The sequence below is a fragment of the Bidens hawaiensis genome, unplaced genomic scaffold, assembly GCF_021521415.1.
Source record: "Bidens hawaiensis isolate Kalapana, Puna unplaced genomic scaffold, B.hawaiensis_p1.1 tig00031190_1, whole genome shotgun sequence".
Taxonomy (NCBI): domain Eukaryota; kingdom Viridiplantae; phylum Streptophyta; class Magnoliopsida; order Asterales; family Asteraceae; genus Bidens; species Bidens hawaiensis.
In genome coordinates, this window is record NW_027495252.1 from 114,265 (window position 1) to 131,412 (window position 17,148).

Consider the following 17,148-nt stretch of genomic DNA (forward strand, 5'->3'; position numbering starts at 1 on the left):
TGAAACGAATAGAAACAACGGATGGTGTCTATAACACGTCATAAATATTATTAAATAAATGATAATTATATATATATAATATACGAATGATACGAATACATCGACACATCAAAATGAATTGGTTGACGAACATAAAAATACATAATACGAAACTATATATATATAAGCAAAACCAAAAATTTGAAACGGGTCGGATTTTTGGTTTGAAAAGTAACGAATGTTACGGGACTTACAACTTTTGGGAATTTTATCCCGAAATTAAAATAAAAATAGAAATTTTAAAACAGAACAACTAATATACATAGTTGTTAGAAGTTTTAACAATTTTATACATACATAATTAAAATTAAATAACGTCGATCTTTGAATAACCCGTAAGAACGCCACAAATAGGAAATATGACATGGACGCTTATATATAGGACGTGTTGCAGCGTATCCACCATGCCCTTATCATATTGTATTTGTCCCGTTCCCAAAACCATTCCAAGTTCCGAGTTATTTCACACGACCGGACTTATTATATTTTCCATGCGAGGACTTTGATAATTACTTGTCGACCCATAATTACCTCTATTGTCGGATGGTCCTTATAACTTACTCTATTGTGTGGTTTTAAGACATAGACCTTACATAAGTAAATAAAATTCTCATATATAACGTTGAAAATAAAAAATAATGAATTTAAAGGGTAAAAACATTACACACACATTGATAGATCATTCAGGCCAAGGACAACGCGAAAACAATTAGTCAAGTAAATTAAATCATCGTGTCTAAACCAAGTAAACGATGTTAAAAACTAAATAAACCAAGTAATGAAGTTAAAGAATGAAACATTTAGAATTATGAACAATGTAACATGTACTTGAAATAATGAGGTCGAGAACAGCGTGGTAAGTAAATGTAGTATTTATCCCATGAAATATGAACATGTAAATTGATAACTCATTGAGGTTCGAGAATAGCTTTAGATAATGAAACTTTTAAGTATCAAAATATCATGATGGAAATCTCCGAATGAATTGTAGCGCAATTAACGGTAACATTGAGATAAAGTAAAGTGAATATTACAACATATAAATCAATGGTTTTGAAATAAAACGGATAAACGAAATTCTATTATCACAATATTAAAATCCATTAAGTTTGTGGAAGAAAAGTTCAAAAAGCAACCTGGAGTTTATCAAGTAAGTAGTTGAAACCTCGAAATTAAAATAAATCATTGGCCTAAGATCAAAAATAACGAATTGATTCAAAATAAAAACTGTGAGTGGAAAGAGAACAAAAATTCCCAAAGCAATTCGTGTAAAATAAAGATAACATAAACTTAGCATGTATACGGGACACAGATTCTGGTTCAAAGGAAACGATTTACTTAAAGAGAGTCGGTCACAGATATTCAAATGTAGAAATAAAATGAAAGTATGGTTTCTATTAGGTAGCTATGTACACATACATGTTCATAGTTCCAATTTCCACTTAACGGTTAAGTTTTATTGAAAATTGGTCATGGACCACGGGATTTGAAATAACAAGCGTAAACCGATTTAATAGAGCGAATAAGAATGATGTACCAATTTACACTTTGTAGAAATACAAACGAATATTGACCAAGGATCAATGAACAATGAAATAAACTTCGTAACAATATTCTAAAGAAGTAGATAAAGATCACTTTGGGTAAGTTCGAAACATATGTGAAGGAGAAAACAAAGAAAAGTAAATGTAGCTTGCGACGCTTGTGTTCTCGAATGTCGGTTTATTTGAGGTACGCGAGGTTGATGTGGGAGGTGGTGCCATGATTTCTTAGCCAAAACTCATTGGCGCTAACGAAGGGGAAAGAAAGGAGGGGATACAACATATATGCTAATTTACAAAAATCGGTTTTAAATCGTGGTGTTTTTATATCTCATGGTGTAATAAGATTTATTCTGTTTTTATTTAGGCAAAAAGTTTTTTATATCTATCGCTAAGACTTGCAAATTTTATGAAACTTTCACATAAAAACAAATGTTTTTTTTGGCCCGCGACTTAGGAAAAGAAAAATGATTGTCAAATTACCCGATTTGTTGAACGAAAAATGGCCTTAAAGGGCTTAAGACTTGTTTGAAACAAAAAGTTTACATTAAATATGGTTTGGAAGAATAATTACATTATTATTAGTTGTGACGATAATACTAGTAACAATAATATTACTAATCATAATAATAAAAAAATATTAATAATAATAATAATAATTTTAATAATAATAATATTGATAATTATCGTAATAATAACAATAATGATGAAGGTGATGGTACTAATAACAATAGTAGTTGTAATATTAATAATTACCGTAATAATAACAATAATGATAAAGGTGATGGTAAATATATTAGGAAAAACTGAATAACACGTGATATTTAGTGCTTCAATTACCCTTTTACCCTTGTTATAGATTGTACCTCATGCTTTAAGTGTTGTAAATTACTTAAAAGCGAGTGTCTTAATATACCATTGTTTGGTGTATTATATATAGTATAGATAAGGTGTTGCTTATCAAACAAATATAACGATATCTTTTAAGGCGGTCAGTAAACCGCCTTATTTAGTTCGAAAACATCAATAAAAATAAATTCGTTTAAATAGGTATGTTCAAATTTTATTTTAATCATATTTTTGTAAAAAATATAACAAGAAAATAAAATAGAAAGAAGTTGATTAAAAAGTGGGTAAACATTTGTGATGAAAATTGAAATTATTTCTTAATTTAACAAAAAAAAGTCTTTCATTCCAAAAAAAAAATAATTAAAAAAAAAAAACTAAAACTATCACCCTTTTATTGGAAATATTTTCTAAAAATTCAAATAATCTTTGAATACTATGTAAATTTATATAATTACATAATGTCATTAATGTGTTGATTTAAATATGATCACCAATTATTTGCTTCATAGATTAATCACTTGCTATTGTATTCAATTTAATTTATTGGATCTATAACATGATAATTTGTTTAAAGGAAACACACCATAGAAAGTGGCTTGGATTAAAAATAGAGTCGAATGATCATGAGCAGTTGGTTGTTACATTGTAACAAACAATTGAAAATTGAATTTACATAATTAACTATGAACTGTTGGCTGCTGACGGTTCCATTTAAAAGGAAACATGAACCGGCACACTATATGCTCAAGATTGGGTCGTTTTACCTTCATTCTGAAGCTTAAATTAACATTCAAGATTGAATATGATGTTTTAAAGCCAGCGGTCATAAATGGTGAAGTTTTATTTTAAGCTCCATTTTTATCATTGAAATGAAATTATTGTAACACTTTTAACATCTTTTTGCCATTTCAATGTGCACGAGACTAGATTTGAATATATGCGGAAATGACGTGGAAAACGAGGACTGAAGAAACACTAAGTCTAACCTGATATGGTTAAACATAATATCTCACCTATGGGTAGATTTATAGATAAGACTGAACCTATGAGTTCACCTCACTACTTTACCGATTGTATGATTGCGGATAACGATGATTTCCGGCAGACAATACACCTGCAAAACTGAACACCGTGAGCTCATTATGAGAAGGGGAATATGGGGTCTTATCGTAACCATCCTCCAGCGTGAGAGTCAATATGGTAAGTGATCGGAATATATTTAGAGAGTTAGGTAGTATGTAATTAGATCCTTTTACCATTAGACCTCATCTTATATTTATAGCTGAAGAGTGGAGAAGGGTTGGGCAGCTGTCCCACTCAATGGAAGCTTCTATTCTCATAGATGAGCATGATGACTTTTCCTGATTGGTTGGACAGTCTAGCCAATGACGTTCTTTCTTTCCGTGCAAGTACTGTGTTGGCTCATTCCTATTGGTCCATCATGAATCCATATAATTGCCAGTTTGCTGCAAAGTGGTATCTCACCACGTGTCCTACCTATGGTGGTACTTCCGTTGTGCGTTGTTACTTTTCACTATAATGAGTGTGTCTTTCGCGATGGCCTATGGCGCCTCACGGAATATATCTTTTCCGTGGGTTATTCCTTTTGACTGGTTACTTGTATGGTGTGTTTGGTACCTTACCCCCACCCCCCACAAGTTAATTATTGCTTCCGCGATTCCTTCCGTGAATTCTTATGGGAGTAAAAACTGGTTGTCTTGTTTACACCTAGCTGTGGTGATGTCACCAAGCGTATTAGATTGTTGCTCAGTTTGTTCAGGTAGGTATAAATGTTTTTGCATGCCGGCGCATTGAAGTCTCTATGCTTCGCGACTCGTGGCCGCTTTTTATTGGTCGCCCTCGAATCGGATCTCCAGCTGTCCAATTACCTCATTTATTTCTTTGGATATAAATAGGCGATTAGTGTTCGTCCCCATGCATTCTAGTTTTGGATGCCTCCTTTCTTTCCTCACTTTCTTTCTTTATGCAATTTAACTATCTTGACTGACGTGTTGCGTGGTCCAAAATTATTGCGTGTACTCCTCAGGTCTCCCTTGTTGAGTTATCGCGGTGTTTTCGGACTAGGCTTCATCCCCGTCAAGTGTCTTTGCTTAAGTTTTCTATGTTAATGTTTGGTATTTTGAGTACCTCTCCAGAGTTATTGTTCCGCAATGTATTGAAAAACCTTGGGTTAAAAATATGTTTTACCCATGTATTTTTTAGGTGGATCTTTTCGCAAGGTTTTTTCGCAGGTCTACCGTTGTGCGTTGATTTGTTCTGAAAAGTAACTGGATCTTCTGATACAGATAAGATTTTACTGCAAATGGGCATGACCAAGCAGATGTCAGACGACCATTGTGTCAGTCACGTCTTTTCAACTGTGCGCGCGTGTTATCCACGCGCCCACTTTGTTTGGATTTTTTAACTTCCCGCGTGACGTGTCACTTCCTTATTGGTCCTCCTGTTTTCTGGAAATTTCCACTTTAACTTTAACCGCCACCGACAATTAGTATAAATAGGCCGATTGCTTTTTTTTCCTATCATTCTTCTCACATTCCTTCTTTCTTTCTGTATTTCTCTCATATTTCCTTCTATTTTCTACACTTTAATGGCCTATTCGTCAACCGGTAAAAAATCTAGCAAAGGAAAGGGTAAGAAGAAAACTGGTAGATCCTCTATTCGTGATGTCGTCATTAAGTGGCGTCGTTATGTATATGAGACTATTATCTCATCGTATCATGTCTCTCCAGCCTGGGAACCGGATTTTCCACCCAGGGGTAGAATTGCCATGGATGCTCCTCCGGGCAAGCTGACTCTGTACTCTAAGTTTTTTGGTCGTGGGAATTTCCGTCTTTCCGTTACCACGTTTGTTCGGGATATTTTGTTACATTTAGATTTGCACATTACCTAGGTTCATCCGCTGGGTATGATGCGTTTACGTCACTTTTGCTTCCGTAGTAAGCTTATCACACCTTCTATTGATAAGTTTTTGGTGTTCTATAAGATGTATACCAAGGGTGGTTGGTAAGATTTCCTTCTCCGTGACAAGGAGGTAACCTTCGTTGGAGATGCTCCGCGAAGCCTCCATGAGTGGAAACAAAGGTTCTTCTTTATTAGTACCATTGCCATGCCCATACCGATGAATTAACGGGATCCGTCTGGTCCCATTGAAGATGAGCCACCGCGCGATTTTCAATATCAGTATTGGTACAAGACTCTTACCACTTGGGAGACTTCTCTCTGTTACATTCAAGAGTATGCTTTGGTTGCTGCTGGGATGAGTGGGATCTGGTCTCGGCCCCATAAGACTCCTATCTATGGTTGCGACAGCTTATGTAAGTATTTTTTATCTTCCGCTTATCATGTGTTTCCACTGAATTTTTTGTTGTTGTATGCAGCTATGGGTAGTGCCATCAATTCTCTCTTTGAGGATGGACGTGGAGTTATGACTCGTCGTGATTTGCCAAAGGGGAACCCCCTTAGGTGCTGAGGGTGCTGGTGAGCCGATTCTTAATCCTCAAACTATAATCGCTATGGCCGCGGATGGTGTGAAAATGATCATATCGACTAGTGAAGATTCTAAGTGTTCACTCGCCCCTTCTCCTGACTCTCATACTTTGCTTTTGGCAGGTCCCGTGTCGCAGGATATTGTTGATCTTAGCAGTTCTCCCGGCAAAAAGACTCGTAAAGAGAAGAAGCGTCGAGAGAGTCATATTGTTGAACCTGTTCATGTTGAGTCTGCTCATGTTGAGTCCGTGAATGTTGAGCCTGTGAAGCCTGTCGTGGAACCTGCAGCTTCGAACGCTTAACCTGGATCTTCTATAACAGCCCGGCTAAAGCGGAAACGCCTGAGTGTGACGTACAAATGCTCAAAACACATGTGGCACTATTAAGTGACAATATTATCATTAATTCATTCAAAGGCATCAAGCACACAAATTTATAAAATGAACAAATACAAGGTAAAAGGAACAAAACAAACATCTTCTTGTTTATTATTTAGAAAACCTAACTTCTAGTATCTTCGTCATTTCATCCTCTAATGAAAATACCTATAGCATGTATATAAAATAAAGTCAACTAATTGAATAGTTGGTGAGTTCACACAGTTTAAATAATATGTAAAAATCATACAATTCCATAAAAACTTGTGAAAAGCACATAAGGGTTCTTTACACTAGAATCAAAGGTCCTGAGTGTAAATAATTAAATAATAAATGAAGGTCTTTTCCAGTTGGGATTATGCACCAACGTATTCCATCGGAGTCCTTTTTCCACTAGAAACAATGGTCCTTAGTGCAAAGGGGGCGTATGATCATTTTATCGAAGAAATCCATGCACGTAATATTTGAGCAAGTAACAAGTAAGCACACAAGTCCATAATGCGAGTTGTAGTTTGTAAATAATAAATAAACGAAATTGAATTGTTGATAGGATATATATGCTAACCCATAATAGTTAAAATGGTAAAAAGGGGGTGTGAGAAACTCACCTTTAAGTTGAAGACAAACTTGCAATAAAACCGAAAGTGCGTAACTGAACCCGAAGCAATTGAACTTCACGAACTAGAATTAAAAGTATAAAATATTAACTAACAGCTTATAAGAGTAAGCAAATCGATTCGTTGGAAATTGGAAGTGTTTAAATGTATCTTTTTTTATGGAGTTGGATAATATGATTTTTATACATTAACGAATATTAACGAATTAATATTTTAATAATAAATTACGAGGTTAATATCGAGTTTTCATATTATAACATTTATAGGATTTTAATGTTAACGGAATATTTTTTTGGAACAAAGACTATGTTAACAAAGTTTAAAGTTTACGAACGAAAGTATATATATATATATATATATATATATATATATATATATATATATATGTATATATATAAATAAAATATGTTTCACGAGTTTAAACAAGACTTGACGAGTTTGAAAATTTATAACGATTATGAATTATGGATCTTTAACGAAATTTTAGCTTGAAAATAATTATGTTAGCGTAAAATAGAGTTTTAACGAAACAATGGTATTTAATATAACATTAATCGGGTTTACATGAAGTTTTAGCGGAATCTAAAGTCGGTTTTAGTTGAAAAATGATAAAACAAATTTTATCTAACTTAATATAATTTATTTGATTTATATAATTTTTATAAATTTTATTTGGTTAATTAATAATAAAAGAAAGGTTTTAAAAATAAAAAGAAAACAAAACAACAAAAACTGCTATGACCCGAGCTCGAACCCTCCCAGAATGACAGATTCATGGACTAACCAGTTGGACCAGATTGTTTGTTTGTTAAACCTCAGAAACAAAAATATATAAAACATGTTACTGGTTCATCTTCTTCATTATAAACCCTAGGATTTCAATTCCATTAAACTATTCCATGTTTCTTAAATGAAAGTTAGGGGTTTTATTAGACGACCAAAAATGAATCAAAACCATATAACAAATACCTCGTGTGGTGCCGGATTGACGTTGAACGAAGGTGGCCGGAATCGGGTATTTGGTGAACAATTACGGGGTTTATTAAGAGTTTGTTAGTGTAATATTATATTTGTAGCAGGTTTAGATGACGATTAGGATCATATTTATGTGTTCAATTGAATCGATTAGTGTTTAAATCAAGTTATTAAAACATTGATTAAATTTCGACGAGTTAGGATTAATTTTGAGTTATTTAGGTCGTTAATGGTGAAATAAATTTAATAATAAATGTTAAAATTAGTGGAGACGACGTTTGGATGCTTTAACGGATTGAATCGGACATTAAAAGTGAGATTTAAGGTCACCGGAAGTTTGTTGTCGTCGCTAGCCGGTGCTCATCGGAAAAACGTGATGGAGGTTTACGGGGAAGGGCTGGTAAGTTTTTATATTATTATTATTATTATTATTATTATTATTATTATTATTATTATTATTATTTGAATATATTACACTTTGGCCCCTAGACTTTCATATTTTCTTTTAAATAAAACTAATATATTTTTACATTTTGGGCCTTGTACTTCTAAATGTTATATAAATAAATTAAAGTTATTGATTTGGAACTATGTTCGAATTATACCCAGATAGTTCGGGACTCGTTTAGGTAAACTTTAATTACCGGAGTTTTGTAATTCAAACGAAACGTATAGAAACAACGAATGATGTCTGTAACACGTCGTAAATATTATAGAATAAATGATAATTATATATATAATATACGAATGATACGAATACATCGACACATCAAAATGAGTTGGTTGACGAACATAAAAATACATAATACGATATATATATATGTATATATATATATATATATATATATATATATATATATATATATATATATATATATGCAAAACCGAAAATATTGAAACGGGTCGGATTTTCGGGTCTAAAAAGTAACGAATGTTACAGTACTTACAACTTTTGAGAATTTTGTCCCGAAATTAAAATAAAAATAGAGATTTTAAAAGAGAACAACTAATATACAGTGTTATTAGAAATTTATCAATTTTATACATACATAATTAAAATAAAATAACGTCGATCTTTGAATAACCCGAAAGAACGCCACAAATAGGAAATATGACAAGGACATTTATATATAGGACGTACCAGCGGCGTATCCACCATGCCCTTATCATATTTTATTTGTCCCGTTCCCAAAACCATTCCAAGTTCCGAGTTATTTCACACAACCGGACTTATTATATTTTCCATGCGAGGACTTTGATAATTACTTGTCGACCCATAATTACCTCTATTGTCGGATGGTTCTTATAATTTGCTCTATTGTGTGGTTTTAAGACATAGACCTTACATAAGTAAATAAAATTCTCACATATAACGTTGAATATCAAAAATAATGAATTTAAAGGGTAAAAACATTACAAACACATTGATAGATCATTCAGACGACAACGCTAAAACAATAAGTCAAGTAAATAAAATCATCGTCTCTAAACCAAGTAAACGATATTAAAAACGAAATAAACCAGGTAATGAAGTTAAAGAATGAAACATTTAGAATTATGAATATCTTAACATGTAATTGAAATAATGAGGTCGAGAACAGCGTGGTAAGTAAATGTAGTATTTATCCCATGAAATATGAACATGTAAATTGATAATGCATTGAGGTTCGTGAATAGCTTTAGAACGAAACTTTTAAGTATCAAAATATCATGATGGAAATCTCCGAATGAATTGCAGTGCAATTAACGGTAACATTGAGAGAAAGTAAAGTGAATATTACAACATATAAATCAATGGTTTTGAAATAAAATGGATAAACAAAATTCTATTATCACAATAGTAAAATCCATTAAGTTTGTGGAAGAAAAGTTCCAATAGCAACCTTGAGTTTATCAAGTAAGTAGTTGAAACCTCGAAAAACTGAATAACACGTGATATTTAGTGCTTCAATTACTCTTTTACCCTTGTTATAGATTGTACCTCATGCTTTAAGTGTTCTAAATTACTTAAAAATGAGTGTCTTAATTTGCCCTTATTTGGTGTATTATATATGTAAGGCCCCGTTGCCGATGCCCTACATTTTGACGTTCAATTTACTCATAAACACAGTTCTAAATATCATAGTTAATTAAAACATTCGCGAAATATCGAATCTTTCACAAAACATTACATATGAATTCATAACATGTCTTAAAACATTCATTTTATCTTTCAAATCCAAAACATTAATTATAAAACAAAATAAGTCTTCAGATGCCAGGCTTCTATTCTTCTGCCATGTGTCCCCGCTCAATCCAACTGTCTCATCCTACTCACCTGCGTGCATACTAAAAGTCAGCTACGCTGAGTGAGTTCTAGTTAATTATACTTCATACAATACGTATACTTACCTTCAATCATGCATCCGAAGATATATAATAATTACTTTACTAATTTACTTTCATTACATAATTTCATACATACGTTTATAATTTAATACTTTCATACTATATAAGTATTGTCCATTTTATCTCAGATATTATTAGGGTCTGATCCCTCTTTCCTTTGTCTATCTCAGATATTATTAGGGTCTGATCCCTCTTCCCTTTGTCAATCTCAGATATTATTAGGGTCTGATCCCTTCCTTGTCTATCTTAGATATTATTAGGCTATGATCCCTATTTACTTCTCTATCTCAGATATTATTAGGGTCTGATCCCTTTCTTCTCAATCTCAGATATTATTAGGGTCTGATCCCTTACTTCTTCATCTTCGCACATACTGTCTTTACATACCCATAACGTACATATACTTTCTTTAATCATTCAAACATATTCATATGTTGTACACACACACACACACACATATATATATATGTATATATCATACACAGTCATCTTTCATATACGTACCTCCCTTGTCAATACGTGCAATATCCGAAGGATCGTTCACGTACCGACAAGCTTTCATTTGAAATTAAGATATACATAAATAACATAAAAATCCTACATGGCATACACTTACCATTTAAGGTAAGTATATTAACTATCGCATCGAGTATGCACACAGCCCCGAAAACATAACAAGGAAAAGGGGCAAGAAACTCACCTGAACTCTGTTTCTTTCTCCGTTAATTGTTAATCCATTCTTTAAATGAACTTGGCTAACTGTATATAAGTTACACGTATCAATACTCATCTGATCTATTCTAATGGCCTAGTATTGGATTACTTTTACTTAGCATATTTAGGGTTTTCAATGATTTTTACATTGTAGTATTTTATCTCCAGAGGTCTTTACAATGCATACCATCAAGTGTATATACGTATACATATACGGGTCGCTATGTATTTGGGTCTCAATGTAAGCGAACTTAGAAGTAGGCGGACCTAGATAACAGCAGGCGAACTTATACGTAAGCGAACATAACAGTAGGCGAACTTATATGTAAGCGAACATAACAGTAGGCGAACTTATGTGTAAGCGAACATAGCAGTAGGCGAACTTATATGTAAGCGAACATAAAAGTAGGCGAATTTATATGTAACATCAAGTTTGCAACTTTAATGCTCGTTTATACCCGATATACTTTAAGTTTAAGTTCCGTGGCTAACCGTTCATAAAAACGTAAACTTTAATATGAAGAAAATACATTTATGCGTTCGTTAGGTCTCGGTTATCTTGGTTATGAACTTTAGATATTGTATCTGTCTTGTTATAATGAAGATACATCACGAATCAGCGTTTGTTTGGCCTTGGATCTCTCTCTCTCTCTCTCTCACCCTCTCGGCCGAAAGTGGCTATGTGTGTGTGTGTTTGGAGTGTGTAGGCAAATATGGAAAGGTGGAATGTGGATTTAGGGTTTTAGGGTGGTTTAAGGGAGTATTTATACTCCTTAAAGCCTATGGACCTAAGGCCCATCCCAACCCTTAATCCATCTTAATTATTCCAAGTTCATATTCTTTATAATATATAATCCTACTTAAATATTTACACACCAAACTAAACACAACTTTCTTTATTTAATATAATAAATTTAGGATGTTACAATATATAGTATAGATAAGGCGGTGCTTATCAAACAAATATAACGATATCTTTTAAGGCTGTCAGTAAACCGCCTTATTTAGTTCGAAAACGTCAATAAAAATAAACTCGTTTAAATAGGTATGTTCAAATTTTATTTTAATCATATTTTTGTAAAAAAAAAATATAAGAAGAAAATAAAATAGAACAAATTTGAGTAAAAAGTGGGTAAACATTTGTGATGAAAATTGAAAGTATTTCTTAATTTAACAAAAAAAAAAAGTCTTTCATTCCAAAAAAAAATAAAAAAATAAAAAAACTATCATCTTTTTATTGGAAATATTTTCTTAAAATTCAAATAATCTTTGAATACTCTGTAAATTTATATAATTACATAATGTCATTAATGTGTTGTTTTAAATACGATCACCAATTATTTGCTTCATAGATTAATCACTTGCTATTGTATTCAACTTAATTTATTGGATCTACAACATGATAATTTGTTTAAAGGAAACACAACATAGAAAGTGGGTTGGATTAAAAATAGAGTCGAATGATCATGTGCAGTTGGTTGTTACATTGTAACAAACAATTGAAAATTGAATTTACATAATTAACTATGAACTGTTGGCTGCTGACGGTTCCATTTAAAAGGAAACATGAACCGGCACACTATATGCTAAAGATTGGGTCATTTTACCTTCATTCTGAAGCTTAAATTAACATTCAAGATTGAATATGATGTTTTAAAGCCAGCGGTCATAAATGGTGAAGTTTTATTTTAAGCTCCATTTTTATCATTGAAATGAAATTATAGTAACACTTTTAACATCTTTTTGCCATTTAAATGTGCACGAGACTAGATTTATATACATGCGGAAATGACGTGGAAAACTAGGACTGAAGAAACACTAAGTCTAACATGATATTGTTAAAAATAATATCTCACCCAGGGGTAGATTTATAGATAAGACTGAGCCTATGAGTTCCGCTCACTACTTTACCGATTGTATGATTGTGGATAACGATGATTTCCGGCAGACAATACACCTGCAAAACCGAACACCGTGAGCTCATTACGAGAAAGGGAATATAGGGTCTTATCGTAACCACCCTCCAGCGTGAGAATCAGTATGGTAAATGATCGGAATATATTTAAAGAGAAAGAGAGTATGCAGTCAGATCCTTTTACCGTTAGACCTCATCTTGTATTTATAGCTGAAGAGTGGAGAAGGGTTGGGCCAGCTATCTCACTCAATGGAAGCTTATATTCTCATGGATGAGCATGATGACTTTTCCTGATTGGTTGGACAGTCTGGCCAATGATGTTCTTTCTTTCTGTGCAAGTACTATGTTGGCTCCTTCCTATTGGTCCATCATGCAACCATATAATTGCCAGGTTGCTGCTCAGTGGTATCTCACCACGTGTCCTACCTATGGTTGTACTTTCGTTGTGCGTTGTTACTTTTCACTGTTAATGAGTGTTAAGCGAGTTTCGGTTCGTTTTGTTTCCTTTTGGGCCAAGCCTATCGACATACGGTTCGCTTTGAACAACACTATGTTCGGTATCTAACGATAAGAAAAAAAAATTAGCCCTATATTTGGGGTTGTCACAGATCCCCTCTTTCATATTATATTGCAACGCTTTATGTCGTATCTTTTGTGCCTCCACTTTTTCTTGTGGCAAGAGACCTTCCGCAAGGTATGCCTTGATGGGAGTCATCCATGATTCTTTTGGACTGTGTGATCCAAACTTGTCTTGGCGGAACTGATGGTTCTGCCAGTGTTTCTACTCTGACTTCTTTTGCCTGGTGTTCGAAGCTGGTTGTTGCTATTAGCACGTCAGCTGACTTGTTATCACTTCTCTTAATATGTTTCACTTTAAAGGAAATTAATTTCCGGACCAATTGTTTGGCTTGCTCCAAGTATGACGCCATGACTTCGTCCATAGCTTCGTACGAACCATTAACCTTGCTGGTTATGAGCATTGAATCAATGTGTGCTTTGACATGTTGTGCTCCAAATTTGTCAGCTATGCGTAGCCCAGCTAGGAATGCTTCATACATCGCTTTATTGTTTATGCCTTTAAAATCCAATTGGATGGCATATGTGAACTCTTGTTTTCTTGGGCTTACTAACTTCAATCCGGCCCCTGGCCCTTCATCATTAGATGTTCCATCAGTGAATAATGACCATGACTCGCTTTCTTCAATGGTCATAGCCGGTTTCTCTTCTGCTCTGCATTCATCCTCTTTCTCGGAAGGTACTTCCACGATGAAGTCTGCCAGAACATGTCCTTTGATCGCTGGTCTAGGCTTGTACTGGAGGGTAAGTTCTCCCAGTTCAATGGCCCATTTTGCCAACCATCCTAACAGTTCTGGTTTCCGAGCACATTTTGAATTATGTAGTTCGTCAACCCACTGATTGGGTGCCATGGAAATATCTGTGGAGGCGCCTTGACGCATATACAATTGCTAAGACCAGCTTTTCCATGATGGAGTATCTTGTTTCCGCATCTGTGAGAGTTCTGCTGACGTAGTAAATCGGTGTTTGAATCTTTTCATGATCTACTTGTAACGTTGCTCCAAATCCTTTGGCTGATGCAGATAGGTACATAATTAGCTCTTCACCTCTTCGCGGGGATGTCAATGTTGGTAATTAGATCAGACATTTCTTTACTTCTTGGAAAGCTCTTTCTGCCTCTAGTGTCCAATGGAACTGTGATTTTTTAGGCAGTTCCGCAACGTAGATACGAATGGTAATTACTTGGTGGCATGATTTTCTAGGAATATGTTCATCACTACCAGTCTCTCATTTAGGGTTTGCACCTATTTTAATGACCATGGAGAGGGCATGCGGGAGATCGCGTGTACTTTCTAAGGATTGGCTTTGAATCCTCTTTTTGTGACAGTCACCTCGAGGAACTTCCCTTCTTACATCCCTAACGAGCACTTTCTAGAATTTAGTTTCATACTAATCTTCCGCAGCCTTTGGAAAGTGTCTTCGATATCTCGCAGCATGTGATCTTATTGCAAGCTTTTAATGACAAAATCCTCCATATATACTTCCAATTTGTTCCCCATCTTTTCCCCAAACTGCTTGTCCATCAGGCGGTTGTAAGTAACTCCCACGTTTTTTAATCCAAATGGCATCATTTTATAATAGAAAGTGCCTTTGTACGGAAATCTGTCTTATCCTGATCTCTTTCCGCCATGTGGATTTGATGGTAACCTTTGTACGCGTCCAGGAAACATTTGAAGTGATAGGGGGCTACTGAGTCCACTTTCAGGTCTATCTCAGGAAATGGGTATCAATCTTTGGGGCATGCTTTGTTCAGATCTTTGTAAGCGATGCACGTCCGCCATCCTCCCTTGCTTTTTAGTACCATCACCGAGTTCGCGACCCATGTCTGGTTCACGACCCATGTCTGGTCCCATATGATATGGTTAAAATATACATGTTATTATATAAATATTTCCCACAGTTTCAAGTATTTTGAGCCAGTTTTTTATTGAATATATTTTTATTTGGCTCGTAATTGGATTTTAAAGATTAAATTTTTAAACGAGCTAAATTAAAGCATTTATGATAAACTTGAGACAACGAGCTATAATAGAATACATATTATAAACCTTTAACCAATAAGTGAATGTTAGAATATATCTAATTTATTTTTTTATGTGTTTATTTTCTTTGGTGATTTAAGAACAAAGTAAAAAAGAAAGAAATATGTCGGTCACCAAAGTGCTAATATAATTGATGAGTTAAAGTTAATGAAGTTAGAAGATGCTAAGAATCACTTATGTACATCAAATGAATTATTATGGATATGTTTTCTTTTTTTTGGGCTTTTACAAAAACAAATAAAAATAAACTGTTAGAGACCCATCAAGAACTTGGGCTGAATTTATTTTAATTATACTAGGTCATGGGTTTAATAAGGCGGTGGAGCAGAAGGTTAAAAAGGAAAAAAAAATAGGGAGGGCCGAAAAAAAAAGAAGAACGTGAGTTTTATTGTGCTTGTGAAGCTGCTGCTTGTTGGATTTTTCTTTGGAGAAAGACCTTTTGTCTCAACGTGGGACAAGAAAGAGGTGCAAGAAATTGAAAACGTTTGGTGGTGTATGGGTCACGCATAAAGGGAGGTCAAGCCGAAGAAGAATATTAATTATTAATATTTTGGTGGTGGGCAACAATTTGCAAGAACAATACATAGTTGGTTTGTTTTATTAAACTTTTAATATGAATTACTTTTATGAACTTATTTTTACTTTTGTTTCGTATTTAATTATGAGTAACTAAACTTTTATACTGCCTAGGTTTTGGTTGAGCACTATGTTATATTAATTGTTTGACGAACTACTATTATTTGACTTTGGTTGATTTGGTATTATGGTAAAAGTTTTTAATTGGTTTGGTCATAATATTGTTGCGTAATAGAATCTAGTTTATTACTTTAATATTTATTCCACTTGTGTTTAATAGTTTTTTTTGGAGATTGTTAGGCGCTTGATTAGGTTGTCTACTTTGTGTTTTCAACTTGTTTGCGGTTTATGGTCGAAATAACCGTAGGAAAAAGTATTAAAAGTTTACTAGATTTTTATTATTCTTTCACTAGAGAGGCCGGGAGGCAATTTAGTGTTGTGTCATCTTTGTCTTTTGCGGGTTTGGGTAATAATTGCACGGGAGTGAGTTATCCTAGGTCCCTTAGATTATTGTGATACAAGTTATGTTCAAGTTAATTAAAAATAACCCCTTTATATTAATATATATTGTATCCGAAGAGGCCGGGAGGTGATTTGGGTTTTGGGGTACCATAGTATTATTAGGTTGGTGAGGCCGGGAGGCGATCTAGCGTATTTTAGTGGTCTTTAGTGTCATATTTTTTTAAGATATTGTTTTTCAACCAAGTCAAATTCGTTAGCTATTAAGTTTAACTTGTAGGATTCCATTACCTAGGTAGTCGTTTCTCATATTTGTTTTAACCCCAATTTTATAAAGTTTTATTTTTAGTTTAATTATTAATTAGTTAAGCATTATTAGTTTAAGTAATAAAAAAAAGAATTCTAAAAAATCAAAAGAAAGTCTAGATTAGTAATCTTTTAGGTTTAATAATAAGAGTTTACCCCATAGTGTCCTAGGTTCGATATCCATTCTTACTTGCTAACCACATTGCGACCGGTACACTTGCCGATTGTGTGTGTTTTTAGGTGAATTCGGTAAAACTTGGTATTTAA